Source organism: Canis lupus, chromosome 16 (genome assembly GCF_003254725.2).
Source record: "Canis lupus dingo isolate Sandy chromosome 16, ASM325472v2, whole genome shotgun sequence".
Classification (NCBI taxonomy): Eukaryota; Metazoa; Chordata; class Mammalia; order Carnivora; family Canidae; genus Canis; species Canis lupus.
The window spans coordinates 14,562,374-14,580,102 of NC_064258.1; the positions used below are offsets into that span (position 1 = coordinate 14,562,374).

The 17,729-nt window shown below is 42.3% G+C and overlaps 1 protein-coding gene across 1 annotated transcript in view; it reads right to left on the minus strand.

Annotated features, from left to right (window-relative positions):
* The window catches only part of DGKI (diacylglycerol kinase iota), a 428,861-nt gene that overhangs the window by 391,340 nt on the left and 19,792 nt on the right, over positions 1–17,729 (minus strand).

A 17,729-nucleotide genomic window follows, 5' to 3' on the forward strand; every position in this document is an offset into this window, starting at 1 on the left:
CCTCTTGCCATATTTCCTCCTCTCATCAAGCCATATCCCCTCTTGCCACCCTGTATTTCCTCCCCTCATCAAGCCATATCCCCTCTTGCCACCACTTTTCCTAAGAGGTGAGTATGGATATGTGTGTGTAAATGAAGCTCCCAAAAGGTGAATCTGGTCTCTCAGGCCTCATATCCTCCTTTCATTCCTGTTGCACCTACAGCCCAGAGGGCTGTAGAGACACAGCCAATTAAACTCCACCTGTGGTCGCCTCACTGCCATTTTGCATGTGTTTGTGTTGATGTCGGTGGTGTTTAGTTGTATCTCTTTGGAAGCAAAGATGAAGTAGTATATATTCTCCATAGCAACTAATATTTGCTAAATAAATAATTGGGAGTCGAAATATTATCTGGATGAGGAAAATATGCATCCTGGCATGAGTACGAATGTGCAGACAAGTTAGCATATGAATGCAAGAATTACATATACTGACTAATTGCTAAACATTTCTTTCATAAAAATTATAGGTGCCATTTATCCAGCACTTACTGAGAGTCAGGCACTGGGCTAAGTGCCTTGTATATTCTCATTTAATTGTCATGGGGCCCTAGGAGGGATAACTCCAAAACCCATGCTTCAAAAGAGTGCTGCCTTTCATTAAGTGCCTCCCAGGTACTAAAACTCAGTTAGCATCTGGTAGAGGATCACAGAACAAGACATTCTCCTGCTCTCCAGGCAGCTGCAGGCACAAATAATGAAGCTGCCCTATGACAAGTACAATAATGCAGGTCAATGCACAGTGCATTGGAGAGAGAGAGGGAGGGAGAGAGAGAGAGAGAACCATCTCTCTAGAGAGAGAGAGAGAACCATCCAGTGTTGGGAAAGGCCTAAGAACTGACATTTAAACTAAATGTTAAAAAAACATGCACCGAAGCAGAGAAAGGAAGAAGGGCATAAAAGGAAATGATCATGCATGTGCAGAGCCAGGAGATATGACGGAGCTTAGTTGAGGAGGTTGAGGAGGCTCCAGAAGCTGGGAACCCACACTGGATGTGGCCCCATGGTGGGAGAGCAGAATGGGAGGCAGTGGTTCTATCTGGGGAGGCAGGGGGTTGCTAGGTGTGGAATCTTCCTCAAACTACACATTCCCACCCCAGGAAGGTGTTATGTCTCCCTTGCACATCAACAACCAGCTCGTCAGCATCTCTTGGGGAAGAGAGTACAGAGATGGAGAGTTTGACCAGCATCCTTGGTGCTTCCAACACGGCTAACGTGGGTGAAAGCCTGGCCGGACAAGGACGATGCGTTCAGAGCTGTGGGCCTTATTCCCTAGGCAGTGGAGGCCAAAGGGCTGTAGAGAGGGGGTAAAAGACAGGAGCTGATCTATTTTGAAAAGATGCAGAGTACGGACTGGGATGTAGAAACATGGAGACAGGGAGAATACGAGGCTGACAAAATAGCAATAACACAGACACACAGATTATAATAGCTGTACTTATTGGTGTCCTAGGCACTGTTCTAATTTAATAGTGCAATCAATGGATTTGAGAGCCTGATCTGAAGCGATGACAGGAGAAATGGAGAGAAGGAATTGCTTCGAGAGACATCTCAGGACACCTGGATGGCACAGTGGTTGAACGTCTGCCTTTGGCTCCGGGCGTGATCCCGGGGTCTTGGGATTGAGTGCCACATCGGGCTCCCTGCAGGGAGTCTGCTTCTCCCTCTGCCTGTGTCTCTGCCTCTCTCTGTGTGTCTCTCATGGGTGAATAAATAAAATCTCAAAAAAAAAAAAATGGGAGGGGGAGGATATCTCCTTATCTCTGGTTGGGCAGGATATGTGCTGAATGTTGTAAAGACTGGTATTTTGTCCCCAGGTATCAGACTGAAGTCTTGGGCTGTCCTAACCCCTGTCCATTTTCCCCTCTGCATCTGGGACAGACATCTTAGGTGTGGCCTCATGGGAAGAAGTTTAGAGATGGCACTCTCTAGGGTCAGAGTTGAAACTACACAAATTTGAAATTTAAAAAAGGTGAAAATTCTTCCAGAGCCGGCAGCAGTTTGGGTACTCTGTCCTTGTCCAGAAAATGGTGCCAGAGTAAGGGATTTTCCTGTCTGCTTAAGCAAGGATCTCATACATTTCCTGGGTTTGCTGAGTTTAGAAGATGGAGATCCTCTGTGCTGCTCTCTCTAGAGAGGCCACTGCAGCTACTGATAAAGCCAGAGCAGAGCTGCCTGCCATTGTGGGAGGCCTGAAAATGAAAAACGGTATGACTGCAGGTCAAATTAATAAAAGGATAATTGGCAATAGTAAGTTCGGGAAGAGTCAGAAAAACTTCTAAAATGCTAATGGCAAATTCCTTTCAGATTAGTGGATTTATGTACAAATTCATTCATCACTCATTTACCAAGTGGCTGCTATATGCCCGGCAAAATAGTAGAGGCTAGGATAAGGAGATACAGGGGAAAAAAATTAAAGAAAAAGACAAAAATCAGACTATGAAGCAAGTTTGATTATCCCTAATACATTTATTATCAAGGTGTCACATTTTCTCAGACTTCTAGAAGGACTTTATGGTAAAGATAAAAGAGAGAAAACAAGTTCCATCAAGGATATATCTTGACTGCTCACCAAAAGTACAAGCCTTTGACCATGGATCATTGCACTAGTTGAGATGGAGCAGGATATCCTGCAGGCACATAACAAATGTCTCATTTGTCAAAATAACAACAGTTTATTTCTACTTTGGGCTGCCTGGCCATAAAGGGTTGGCTGGGGCTCTCTGGGACCAAGATGACAATCAAGACTGTTGCCTGTAACTATGGCAGAAGGAAGAGAGATCCCTGGATAGGCTCATGTCGACAAATAAATGTTCCAGCCCAGAAGTAGTACATCACTACTGAATGGCGTACAATCACACCATATCGTCCAAAACTACTTACATGGCTCCACCAAAATATAAAAAAGCCAGGAAGTACAATCTGCCATGCTCCCAGAGTGATGAGAGAGAATATTTGGTGAACAGCATCAATGACTACCACAGATATGGGGCAGAGGTGGCCCTGTTTGAACTGATCATAATCCCAAAGATGGAACTCATCCATCAGCCTTGATCAGACAATCTAACATGTTTATTGTCAACCGATAAACTAAAATTGTTGCTGAATTTCTGCTTCTGAAGCAATGGTGTGCTACCCAAAGATGAAGTTATAAAGAAGGGGGAATAATAGATCTGTAATAACATGTGAAATTGAGTTTGAAGTGATTAAACAGTAACATCCCTGAGCTACTCCTTACCGACTGCTGTCAGGAGGCTCTGTAATGGCATTACATTGGGAGCGTTATGGGTTTCATAAATGGCGAAATCCATTCTAAGCTCCATTCTGGCCAAGAACTGACAGAAAGGATTTAAGATGTCCCCTCCCATCACGATCACCCATAATCACAGGCTGCAAAAGCTAGCTTCCCTTCAAAATAATTTCCTGACCAACCTCAGAAGGAAACAATCACAAAATACTCTGTTAGAAAGACCAAGAAGAAAAAAAAAAAAAAAAAAAAGAAAGACCAAGAAGATCCAGCATTTTGCAAAGCCTATCAGAAAGAACGGAAATTTGTCGTGTAAATTCCTTGATGTTGAGAAAGACTGGGACTGAGTCTAAGGGCTATGTCCCAGCCTCCCAGACTGATCAGACTGCACAGAACAAGAGTAACTTGTGCACCCAGTTTGAGCCAAAATCATTCCCCAAGTCACATTGCTTAATGGCCATTGAGCTCGGTTCCATCATGGAGAGAAATGCAGACTAATCTCAGAATGCACTGTCCCACCTTCATCATGTACATTAAACATGTATATGAAATGAAATCTTCAGCATTTCTGATTGCCCTGGCAAAGCCAGCCAGGAAACAATCCTTGAAGTACCTCCCTGTTCTTGCTTTGTTATGTATTTTACTTTGTTTTACATCTGTCACACAACCTGACCAGTGATTGTCTTCTTCAGCATGCAGACAAACTCTGAACTTCAGGGAAGTTGAGTGCCTTCCTCAAGTTCCAATAACACCTTAGGAGTAGACCCCAGAAAGATCTCCTTCTCTTCCCATTCACCCAGGATTCCACTTTGAAGGAGAACCGGCCCATTGTTGTAAACAAGGCAGTTAACAGTAATGGTTAATAGTGCAGGCTTTGGGCAGATAGACCTGAGTATGAAACCAGTCCCAAGCCTTTGAGTTTCAGCTTCCTCAACTGTAAAGTGGAGATAAGCCTCCCACCATGTGGTTTTTATGAATAAATAAGATTATATATAATGTTTAGGATGGGCCTGGGGCATCATAAGTGTTCCATAAATGTTGGCTATCATCATCATCATCCACATAATATAAAGTAGAGAGGCGTTTAGCCTAGTAAAAGTTATACCAGACCTCTTAAGCAGTTTCACATATATTTTCTTGGAGTCAATAAATAGTAAAGTGTCAGGGCAAAATGACTGATGAAGAAACCCCACTCTTTCAGTTCTTCAATCACTAAAATTTGATATCAATCTCTGAGAGATACTATTCCAAGCCCTTGGCATGTACTAATTCATTTAATCCTCACAATAACCCTCTGTGGCAGACATTGTGAAGGTATGGCAGAGACACAACATGCAATCAAAAGGAAGGGAGTCCCTCTTTTTAAGCCAGGTAAGTAAACCAATGTTGATGCTAAGAGACAGGCTCCATCCACATAACAGCAGACAGAAGAGGGGTACCTGGGGGGCTCAGTGGTTGAGCATTTGCCTTCAGCTCACGGCGTGATCCCAGGGTCCTGGGATCGAGTCCCGCATCAAGCTCCCCATGAGGAGTCTGTTTCTTCCTCTGCCTGCATCTCTGCCTCTCTCTCTCTCTGTATCTCTCATGAATAAATAAATAAAATCTTAAAAAAAAAAAAAAAGAGCAGACAGGAGAACCAACTATAGTGCCCATGAGTGATGATGTTAGTGCTCATGGCTTTATCAGCATTGCTAAGACAAAGAGAAGAGATTACTCTCAGGTGCATGACCTCGGACAATAAAGAACAACTGCATATGGGACCACGTTAGTGAAGAGGCTGAAAACCAATTACTGACTTGGCCTTTGACTTCTTAGTTGCATTTGGCACACTCAGAGTCTTCTCTGCATGTGTTAGATTAGGTGTGTAAGGATAAGTCCAATGCTAATATTTCCAGGATAGACTCAGGTCAGGAGGAAAGGATGAGAAGGAACCATGATCATCACTATGGGTCATGTCACGCTGGAATATGCATGGTTCTGGGTGCAGACACCCTGAGAACCACCTCTAGGGTGTGGAGGGTGCTGGTGCTGACTTGACAGTATCAGACACCAAAGACATTTACAGTTCAAGGAACTAAAACAGAAAGAAATTGACCTCTACTCCACTTCGTCCTCTACCGTGAGGACAGCTCCCAAGGACCTACAATCTTTATCACAATCTCCAGTTCCAGACCACTTTGCAAAGATGGCAGAAAGTCCTCAGCTATAAATTTCAAATGCTAAAACAGCTCTATCCATGAGACAGATGGAAAAGGCATTTTTGGCAATATTCTAACCCACTCAAATGTAGTGATTTTTCTCCAAATTGAATCTTAGAATTTCAAGCTGCATTTAATGCTGGCGAAATACAACTTCCTGGTTCAAGATATTTAATAACTCTAATAGTTATTGAGTGAGATACCAGACAAATGAGACTAATATATGGATATAATTTCCCTTGAAATAATCTCAGAAATGAAAGCCCAAGGGAAAACACATTTATAATGAGGCAAAATTGATTTTTGCTAAATACAAAAATAGTGCAGGACACATTATTAAACCCCAAAGGGCAGCTTTGCTGCCTCTTTTGATCAATGGTTTATTCTTCTAATGCTCTATTTTCAAAGGCTCTCCATGGTGGGACGGAGGGGTAGGTCTGGAGGTACATGAGGATCAAAGGGAGAAATAAGGAGAAGAAGCCACAAGTGTAGCATGATGACGCTCACTCACAAAAGCCTTCATGAGGCCTTTTCTAGTAGTAGGGCTTTCAGTTTAAGAGTTAAGAAAAACTTAGCACTGGAATGGAATACCGTCTAGTGTTCTTACAAACTGGGAAAATGCCAAGAAGGGTTAAAATTCCATCATCAGCATCATCCCTCTTAGAAGGGGTGAGTCTCTTGTACCCTTGAGCATTTGACAGCTTCTAGCTCCTTTGACTACAGGGATTTGAGCTATTCCAAGCTACCTGGCACGTAAGTTGAGGCTTAGAACCTCAGTAAGAAGTGCCCTAGACTCTTTAAGTATTATTAAATAGTAAAGCCTACCTAGAGAACAAGTATAGAGAGAAATCTGAGCCTACAAATATTCCAAAGGCAGAACAAACTATGTAGGTGTATCATTTATATTTAAAAACAAATGGTATGATGGTTTTAGGTCAAAGAAGCATATAAACTAAACTAAAATACAGTCCTTGGGCAGCAATTTCCTGTCTCTGGATTACTCAAGATGTCTCCAAGTTTGGAAAATGGAAGATAAGCTTCTCCTTTGCTCACTTGAATCCTGCTGCAAACATGGAAATATCAACCAAAAAGATCTGCTCTTTTTGCCTTCCAGTAATAAACAGCACTAAACAACAAGGCTTTCAGCTCAAAAAAGTAGAATAACTTGTAGATAACTTGTTTTATCATTACTTTTCTTGGATATTAACAGAATCTGCATTCTTTCCCTTAAATCTTTAAAAATACATCCCCCTCTTTTGCCCTGCAAGCAGTAAAGAGAACACAATCATGTATGCACCTGAGAACAATGAAAATGTAAGAGCCTTCTCCTCCACACATGAAACCAGCACAGCTGATCCCTTTTAGAAAATCGTATTTTTTTGAGTTTCTGGTCCAGCTGCCAACATCTATGGTACTGACCTTACCATGATACTGATGTAGCTAATTTCAGATACTAGCTAACTGGTTTGCTCAACTGGGAGTTGAATCCATTGTGAAATCAAGAGGAATAAAAACCTAATTGGTCTATAAAATTTCTTTTTTCTGATGTGGGCTAAAAAACAAATGTTCTAAAATGGTACATTCATTCTCTCATGAAACATTTTCTAATTCATGTATTCAATATCATCTATTTATTAAAAGCCTATGAGTGCACATGAGCCACTCAAGTTCATACTACGGACATGGATAACCATGAAGACCTAGGCCTAAAGAAGCTTATAGGCAACTTGCATGACACTCACGACACTAACCATTGTCTAATGCCTCTATAATATCACTTACTTCGTTGTAAATAAAAAATAACAATAATAGAGCAGAGCAAGGAGGACTTAATTCTACAATGGAGAGGAGAGACTTCAGCTTGAAGCTTGCATCTAACACAGATCTTGATATGTCACTCTACTACTCTTTCTGTTTCCTGTGTGGGCTCCTTATAGGCACTTTTACATTGATGTGACTTCAGAGTGCCCCCCTCCACGTCCTCTTTCTAACTCATCCTATAGACCATCCCGAGACAGTCACATTTGTTCTCAGGATTTCAGTTCCCACTACAAAATCCACACATCCAGCCTAGACTGTTCTCTCGAGCGTCAGATTCCCTTACACATCAGACTTTCTCATCTTGTTGGCTCACAAGGACCTCACGTGCAATTTGACTGGCATTTCATTCATCTTTTTCCCTGTCCAATGTAGTTCATTATCCTCTACCCTTTATCTAAGTATTAGCTCCACTAACCAACCAAATGTGAAACACAGAAGTCACCTTTGCTTCTTCCTTCATTCTCAATAAATCTCACTCAGTCACTAAGTCATCTTCATTTTAAGTTCTAAAGACCTTCTCCATCCCCTCCATCTCGTAGGCCTGTTCTTGCCTGTTTCCCTTCACCTAGACTGGCACAAGATCCCGTATTATCCCATCCTCTGTGTATGCATTTGAATAATCTAGCTGAAAAACAAATCTGAAAGATGCACTCCCTTATCTAAAACCTCTCTGTAGTCACCCATACCAGCCATAAAATGGCAACAAATCCTCCATTTTCAATACTGGCTCACTGCCCCTCGCATCAGCCTCGGGGGCCCCGGGGCTTCCCATGAAGAGCTCTCCCTCTACATAATTTTCTCACAAGAATTTTCCAGTCTTTACTTTCTAACTCTTCCAAACTGAGTTTTACATACTCAGTTTGACTTAAGTCCTTGCTTCCAGACATGGCTGTATCTATAAGTCAGACTGAACATCTCCTTTGCTCCATCTTCCACTGCTAGACATCAATGTCAGCCAGTGCCACACCAGCTCCAGTTTCTGGAGACACAACTTAGACAACAGTGCAGGATAAAATGTCAAGAGTCTTTCAGGTTCAGGGCTAGCACAGTAGCCCTAGCTCTCTATCACCTGCATCTGCCTGTTGCCCCAGTTGAACTATTCTCTGCTGGATGTAGAGAAGGTTGAACTTTCAACCACAGGCTTCCAAGCTCTCCATATTCCAGTACCAGCAGCCCCCCGCTGATCCAGGTACAGCCACCTCCCTCTCTAGCCCCTCCCCATAATCCAATAGTGTCCTCCAGTGTCAGGAGGTCTTACTACATTGAAGGAGGTATGAACTCAGAACCCAATCTGCTCTGCCCCATTAATCCCAATGGCCAGTGGTGAAATGTACTAAAGACCCAGAAGTCCCCCACCTCTTTTCTCCGTAAGGTGTATTTACACCAGCACTCACTGAGCTCCAACTTGCAGCTCTACCATTGGCAAAAGAAAAGAAAAACAAAGCAAGGCTGTCATCTTCCTCCCTTGTTTCTAGGTACTTGATACCAGTAACCACCTGCCATCTCAGTCCATCTCAGGAGTGCCACACTAGGTCAGCAATGTTATCTGTGAAGGTCAGGTTCATGGCCTTCCACAAAACATAGGTTGGGTTACTTACACAGGAACTACAATGAAATGACTTAGCTGTGTGGCTTTAGTTCTGAGATCTGTAGAGCCACCAGGATAGGAACGTTGTAAATATAACTAATGAGCAATCCTACAGTGATGAGAAGCATTCTCTGCGACCTAGCCACAGAGACACTGCCCAAAAGTTTCCTCTGAGGCAACCTGTCATCCCAGTTATCCCTGTAGTTCATTCTCGACATTGAAAATGGTCTGCAGAAACTTCTGATGCACCTATGTCAGGAGTACTGCTCAGCATTATGCCACTACTTAAGACACAATTTTTCCTAAGCCCGGGATTGCCTTGGAGGCCAGGGCTCATTGTATCTCCCCTCCTTACATAAGAGGACTCTAGTCAAGAGTTTTGACCTATCTGGGTCATTGGACACCCTCACAGAGTAGCATACTCCATTCTTTACAAGGCACCAATCTTTTCATTATTACATCTCCTTTGTTCACCACCTACTCACCCCTCCCATTTCTACCTGAACTAGCATCTTTGTTTTGGGGATATTGTTTGAAATTCTTCAAATCCAATTCACAAGTCCCTATCCAGCCCCAGAGCGTACTCAGATCGGTAGCCATAAAGAGCTTTTGCAAATACACAAAGATCACATGAGGTGTTATTCCTCCCTAGCACTGCCACTTCATAATCCTGGGAAAATATTCAATCTCTCTTACTGGCTCAGGTTCCTCATATATGGAATGAGAATAATTATCATGTTAACCACTATTATCATTCCAACACCACAGAATCTGCATCTAAGTGGTTGCACGTCTCCATCCAGAACCCAAAGATGTCAAACTTTTCCGTGCATTTGCTTATGTGCCCCACACTATTCTAGGTTTGGGAGACATAGCAGCAAAGAAATCAAAGATCTCATGATGTTTATATTTTAGTGGAGGAGAGGCAGATAATGAAAATAAACACATCATATAATGTCAGATGGTATCAAAAAGTACAAAAAAAAAAAAAAACCCACAGGAATAATAGAGAGTGACAGAGGAAAGGAAAAGAAGCAAACTTTTCTATGACAGGTGGGGTGCCAAGGCAGTTCCTGAAGAACTGGCCTTGAGCTAAGACTCAAAACTTTAGAAGACTCTGAGCTTGGAGCTAAGACTCAAGGAAGCCTTTGAGCTAAGACTTGAATGTTAAAAGCCAGACACGTAAAGGTCAAGAGCAGGGTTGCTCAACCTTAGCACTACTGACGACATTTTGAACCAGATAATTCTTTGTTGTGAGGGGCTGTCTTATGCATCATAAGATGTTTATCAGTGCCCCAGACCTGAAACCACAGATGCCAAGAGCATCCCCAGAGTTGTGACAAAATCACCCTCATTGAATAACAATGAGATGACAATTTAAATGACAACAGTGCTACTATCTGGTCTCCTTTCCTTTTTTTTTTTTTTTTTTTCTTAAGATTTTATTTTATTCATGAGAGACACAAAGAAAGAGGCAGGGAGACACAGGCAGAGGGAGAAGCAGGCTCCCTGCGGGGAGCCTATTGTGAAACAGATTCCCAGGACCCTGGGATCACCGCCTGAGCCAAAGGCAAGACACTCAACCACTGAGCTACCCAGGAGCCCCTGGGCTCATTTCTTAGCCCAAGCCATCACTTTATATTCCTGCATTATCAGTTCACTTCTAGTTTTCTATATAGTCATATCGTTTCTATAGCCATGTGTTTGCTCATGTTGACCTCTTGACCTCTGGGGAAGATCCTTCCCACTGTCTTCAATTGAGTAATTTTTCCTCATGCTTCTTATTGTAAAGATTTATTTACTTATTTTAGAAAGAGGGAGAGCATGGGCGGGAGGGAGGGAGAGAGAGAGAAAATCCCCAACAGGTTCCATGCTCAATGCAGAGCCCCATGTGGAGCTTGATCCCAGGACCCTGAGACCACAACCAGAGCCAAAACCAAGAGCTGGATGCTTAACCAACGGTGCCACCCAGGAACTCCTTACCTCATCCTTTAATACCCAAAATATCTCATTTTCTAATTCCATGTGAATATCTCTATCACTATAATATATGTGTTATGATTATCAGTCTACTTATTTATCTCCCTCTACTAATCAATGAGATTCTTATGGTCTGTAAATGAATCTTATTCATTTGTGCTTGATGCCTAAAACACACACTGGGTGCTTGACACACCCCAGGTGCTTAATAAATGTTTGTTGAATGAATTAGTTGCTGCACCCTCAAGAATACTACAATCACTCAGAGGTTAACAAGACACATGCAGATATAACTCTAAAATAATGCCAAAAATAATATGTGACATAAGAGAAATAGCCACAAAGTGTTATTAGAGTTCAGATTCAAGAAAAATTACTTTCCACTGAGTGTTTACTCTTTTGCATAGAACAAAGCAAATTCTGTACGTTGTTAAACTGTGTCTCCCTCCAGTCCCCAATACAGTCCTACAAGTTACAGACCATGGTCATAATTTCACGAGTGATCAATAAAAGCCTCCCAGACCAGACAGAGGTAAAGATGTTTGTGATTCCTACTATCACTCCCACTGGAAAGCCAACCTGCAGATATCAGCAAGTTATTTCAATGCTAAGATCCCCAAGAATGTAGGGGACCCAAGCCGTGTGTCTGAATGAGGCCAGTGCTAAAAGATATCTTCTGATGCTCAGTCTCTTTAAGACATCACATATACTAAGTTTTATTCCCATATGTATGTGTCCACACCTCTCGAGCCACAGCTGGGGCAAACACCAGAAAGTGTACACTGGTATGAAAGTATCAGTTGTCCACAACTACACAACCACACTTCACTGATTGTTCCATATTTTGAACATCCTTCTCGCCTACACCCATATTTGGCTGTCGAGCCATCAGCGGCATTGTCTCAGAGCTTGAGAACCAAACCACATAGAAATCGTTTATCCCTTTAGTTACAAAGATGAGCTAACTGGAGAGTAATTTGAGAAAATGGGCAGGTTAGTGACCAAAAAACTCTTAAGGCAAAATTGAAGAAAATATTCCCAGCTCAAAAGCAAATAGGCAACTCAGGGTTTGGGAACTGCTCTGGAGTTAGGCCAAAGTGTTTGTCATGTGGTTTCAGAAAATAATAATCCCCTGGGGTTTAAAGTTCAACAAGCATAAACTAACACTTAGGAGTCCAGGAATGTGTCATCAGCTACACAAGTACATTCCTAAAATGGCCCAGCTGGAACACTCAGCTAAAGCTTTGTGTGTCTGTATGGTTCACTAAGTTAGTTCCTGCAATGCTGGTTTTTGCACATATTCCCATTTCTACCCTAACTCCCACCAGATTCCTACTCTAAATCTGAACCAAAACTCAAGAGAAACTCATCACAAGTGTATTACACAAAATTCATGCACAGATAACTTTTATTTCTATCCTTACTGATAACTAGTCATAAAATTAGAAATAATGCTAAGCTTTTAAATAACTTATTTTTCTCTCAAATGCCCTAAACCACAGCAAAGTCATTATCAAATATAACTATTCCAAAACAAACAAACAAACAAAAACCCTTCCAACTCTACACAAGTGCTATTTCACATGTGGCAATCCTGAGGCACTGACAGGTTAAGTGTTTTAGCCAGGGTCAAAACCACAATCAAAGGCTAAAGTAAGACTTGGATATTTATTTATTTTTAAAGATTTATTTATTTATTTGAGAAAGACAGAAAATGGGGGGAGGGGCAGAGCGAGAGGGAGAATATCAAGCAGACTTCACCCTGAGCATGGAACCCACCTTGGGGTTTGATCTCAAGACTCAGAGACCAGGACCTGAGCTGAAACCAAGAGTCAGATGCTCAACCAACTGAGGCACACAGGCACCCCAAGACTTGGATATTTAAACTCCAGCTTAATTCAAAACCTGGAGCTCCACACCCCACTTGATGTTACCTCTTAATATAGCTATCGAGTCCAGCCCACATTTAAACACCTACTCACAGACGTTACACCAGATAACACTCCTCAACGAAGCTGTGTTCCCAGACCCACATCTTTGTACCCACATAAAGAATCCAAGAATTTCAGACTACAAGGGATCTTAATCGAGCCCAGCCTCCTCACTTAGTGAGTTATCTCAGTTTTCCACAACCCACCACAGCACCCCATCACCGATAAGGTGAGGTCCAAACTCTTCCAGCAAGCAGCATCCTGCATCATCTGAGCCCGTGTATTTTCAGACCCACAGCCTGCCCAGGCACTTGGCACCTGTACCCCAGGATCAACAAACAACTTGCCTTTTCTAGAAGGCGTCATGCTTTTTCAAGCCGCCATGACGATGCTCTGACCTCTCTAGAGCAGACTTTCATTCCTTGTCTGGGTACAGAATCGAGCTTCGACAGTCTGTTTGAACATCACCACTGCTATAAAGCATTCTCTGACCCCTTCATAGAGCATTACTGCCCTTCCTCCATCATCTGTGACATTTTCTACATGCCTCTGATATAGTGCATTTCTCATCACGTGTAAATCTGTGTTGTTTGTATATCTGTCTTCTTTCACTGAAGATAGGGACTGTATTTCATTCATTTCTGTCACCTTTGCATCTAGACCAGCACCCAGGACTTTCTTTATAAAGTCAGAGGAAATGAGATAAAGAGAAACAGAAGGAGGGGCAGAGGGTGCTAAAGTCAGAGAATTTAGGAGGTTGGCTCAAGATCATCCAAATAGATACACGGGGCTCCACTCACTCATGCGCAGTCATGCAGCCCAGAGGGTATAGCCGCTTCACCATTTATGCAACATCCCACATCCACCCAATTCTCTCCATCTTCTCTCTACCAGGGCATAGTTTCCGGTTCTGAGCGTGGGTCCACCCACGGCCCTGCCACAGCCCTGGTGGGAATACTTGCACCTGAAAATAACTGAGAAGGGTGAACCTTCCAGGAACCTAGGAGAGTAGCTGATGAGGGCGCTCGGTCAACAGTTTAGAGGGTAAGAGTCTTCCATGCAAGAGCAGTGGGTAAATGCTCAAGAGGAACAGACACTCTCCCTTCCCCCATCAGTTGCTTCTGGAACTGCTATCCCACCACTCAACCCCAATCCTGTGACCTTCTAGCATCCCAGCCTGAGAGACAGTCTCTGGGGACTGTGGGTCTTCTCCAGCTGCCTCTCCATTGTCTGGGAAAGCCCCAGGACTGAGCAAGGCCTCTCCTACTTGCAAGAAAAGCCAGCCAAGAAAACTAGCCAACAGATTAGCCAGCTGGCAGTGGCTCCAGGGGCGTGGCTGTGTGAGCCCAGACCAATCTCCAACACTGTGCCAGGGCCTCCTGTTGCCAGGAATCAGTCTTGCCAGCCCATGGCCAGCCCACACCCAGTGTCCCCTGAAAGCATCATAGCAATCTACCCCTCCCATGGGGCCCAGCCCAGAGAGAGCTGCCCCTCCCCAGCTACTCCCAATTTGCACCTCATTAGCAACAGTCTCTCTCCAGTGACAGGTCCCTCAGAAATCCCAGGCTGAGCACAGTCCTTGGTGCTAAACGAACTCTGGGTGTTTGGGGAGCATGGCATCTGAGCTGCTAGAATGACAAGTCTCAGGGCATCCCAAAACGAGGAGAGCATAGGATACAGACAGGAGACAGAGAACATTGTGTCTAGCAGAGACCAGTGGTTTCAGGTGAGGAGGCTCTAGAAATCAAAAGGATATTTTGAAGCTTCAGTTGATGGCTGCAAGGTGAATGGTGAACTGAATGAAGGCAACTGGATTGTGGCAAAATGCCTGAGGAAAGTGACAGGAGTTTTATCTCCTTTACTTGGATGCTTGAAAAATGATGCGAAATTACCACCCCTTCCCATGTCACAGAGAGTTGGGACAGACAAAATGCCTAATGAAACTCTTTTAAGTAAACTAAAAACATTATTGTCTGTTCAAAAATTCTAAAGAAATACACTGATTTGTCAAATCTCCTATTGTTCTTACTGAGGAAGAACAGAGCGAAAAACTTCTAGTTCACCATGGTGAGTTGGACATACACCTCTCTCTCCCAGCTCCCTCTGGAAACTCCCACTAAAATGAAAGTAAAGGAAATAAAAGACATAATTTCACAAGAACAAAGAAAACAGGCAAGATGCCAGCAAAAGGGATGACGACAAGATTTTTAGAAGCTAGAGAGTGAGTAGAAGTGATTGTGTGCAGGCAGGAAGAGGATGCTGGAAATTAAGTATATCAAGGAGGGAGAAGCAAATGAGAGGTGGAGTCCCCTGCTTTGTTCCAGAGAAGCTCTGGATCAGAGGCACCAGGTCCTGCAGAAGGCGAGGCTGGGGGAGGGGCCTGAAAGGGAGCCAAAGGCTTTACAGACACTCTTTAGATCCCTCCCTGAACAGCCTGGTGGCTACTCCTGCTGCACACAGCCAGGACGCTGGAGATTTAGTTCCTAAAGAGACTAAATCAGAGAGAATCAGAAACATCAACCACGCCTTGGTTTGAGTCTGAGCCCCTCCACTGAGGGGAGAGAGATCAACCAAAAATCTACACACAGAATAGTCAAAATCCCAGCCTCAGAGAAGTTAACGGGTGCAAACCTCTTAAAAGGAAAGTAGAGTGTTCTCTTCAGAGAACTGAACAGAAAACGTTCATGTTTAGGGTTTTCCCAGGAAAACAAATGACATCCCCAACCAATGACACCATAGTGAAGCTTAGTCGTCTCACAAGTCGCATATGTGTACACAGCGAGCTTCTGTGCAGCCTTTTGGGGCCTCTCTCTTAAATATGAATGGATCATCAGATATTTGAATACAAAGTCCAACATGAAAGAAGGTACTAACATTAAAAGAAAAATAATTTTTTTTGAAAAAAGAAAACAGAGTTAATATAGGCCAAACAAAATGTCCAAAAATTATCACTAATATCCTTAGGGAAATAAAAGATATTAAAGCCATGAAACAAGAATGGAGTACTATAAAAAAAAAAAAGAACTCTAGAAAATAAGAAAGAACACTTAGAAATTATTCAGGATCACAACAAAACTAAAGATCCAATAAAAGGATGGAAAATACATGAGGAAATCCCCCAGAGGACAGATAGAAGGTAAGGAAAACTTTTTATAGAAAAGAAAATTAGAGGAATATTCCAGTAGATACAAGTAGCTATATAATATAACCAGGGAAAACCGGTAGATAGAGTGGAAAAATGATACCAGAAAATTGCTTACAACTAAGTTTTCAGATTGAAGAGATCTAAAAAGTTCCCACACCATGAATATATGCACCCATGCTAAGGCACATATTCTCTTTAAGTATAAAGAGGAAAAAAAATTAAACCCACAGAGAACGAAAAAAAAATAAAAAGCCAGCAAAGTTATTGAGAAACAAGTGGATTTGGACTTCTCAACTGCAACTCTTAGAAGCAGAGCAGCAACACAGAAATGCCCTCACCACTCTGAGGTAAAATTATTTCCCGTCCAGAACTCCATACCCTGAAAAACTCTCGATTAAGAGTGAGGGCAGGAAAGAAAAAAAAAAAAAAAGATATTCTCTAACATGAAAAGACTTAAAATATCTACCACCTTCTGTGCACTCTGTCCGAGGAAGCCACCTCCTGGGAAACTTTTTCCAGTTGGTCATCTAAAAATATGATGGGAAAAAAAATAAAAAATAAAGAAATAAATAAAAAGATGATGGGGGAAAAAAAACTATCCAAGAATGTCATGCTCTCGAAATTGTCATATGCTCCACCTAATGAGGCATAATCCAAAGAAGGAATCTCAGAAATCTAGAAAACAGGGAAGAAAGATTGCCCCATGGTACCCACCAGCCCAGAAAGGGGGGAGATGGGAGGGAACCAGAGCTCTCTACTCAGAAACAAGGAAACTGAATCATGACTTGTTATTTGTAAATGCCATAGAAGACGTATGGCTCTTTTAAGAAGTTTATGGAAAAATTAGAAACAAATCCACATAAAAAAGTATTTTTAAATGAGACCAATAATATAAGGAAGGAAATGTCTTCAGTAGTGCCCTGGGTGGCTCAGACATCCATAAGATTTACAGAGTCAATAACAGAAGCATTTATGAACAATTTAAATAAAATTGTGAGCATTACTGGAAAGATGAAAGAAGGGACACGTGCAGATGGGACAAAAGAGAACGAAATCCTCACCTTCTCATAGGAAACAGTTGAGAGAGATTACAAAAACAATCATTTATAAATAGAAATGTAGAATCCAGAAGAAACAGCTAACATGTCACAACAGCTTCTGGGGAAGTGGGACTATGGGAGAAACACGGAGAAGCAAATCACATATTTGTCATAAGCCTGTGCTAGTTAACTACAAACTATGCAATAAGCTATACTTACATATTTACCTTGACTTAAATAAATGTTATATTTATAACCAAAACCAAAAATTGGTTTTAGTTAACTATGAACTATGCATCAAGCTACAGTTATGTGCTACTTTGATTTAAATAAATTTTATATTCAAAAACTAAAGCCAAAAGTTGGCTAATCCTCACATACCTGCATGAGCACACCTCCAAAATGATGTGTACCACTGGCAAGGCCATGCTCCAGAGCTGTCACAAAGAAATGTGGTTACCCTGAGAAGTCCATAAGGTCTTCACATCCTTCCATCACAGATGGCACACACATGATCTAGCGTGGTGGTAGTGCAGCAGTGTCTTGCATCTAGACGGGGTTTACAATCCACAAAGTGCATATGTCATTCCATGCAACCTCAACCATCATGCTGTGCAATAGGTATCACCAGCCTCATTTTTCAGATGAGGACACAAGACTTCAGAGACAGTGAGACCTACCTGAGGGTTAGCAAGTGACACACAAACAAGCTAATTCCATTTTCAAACATACACAAACACACA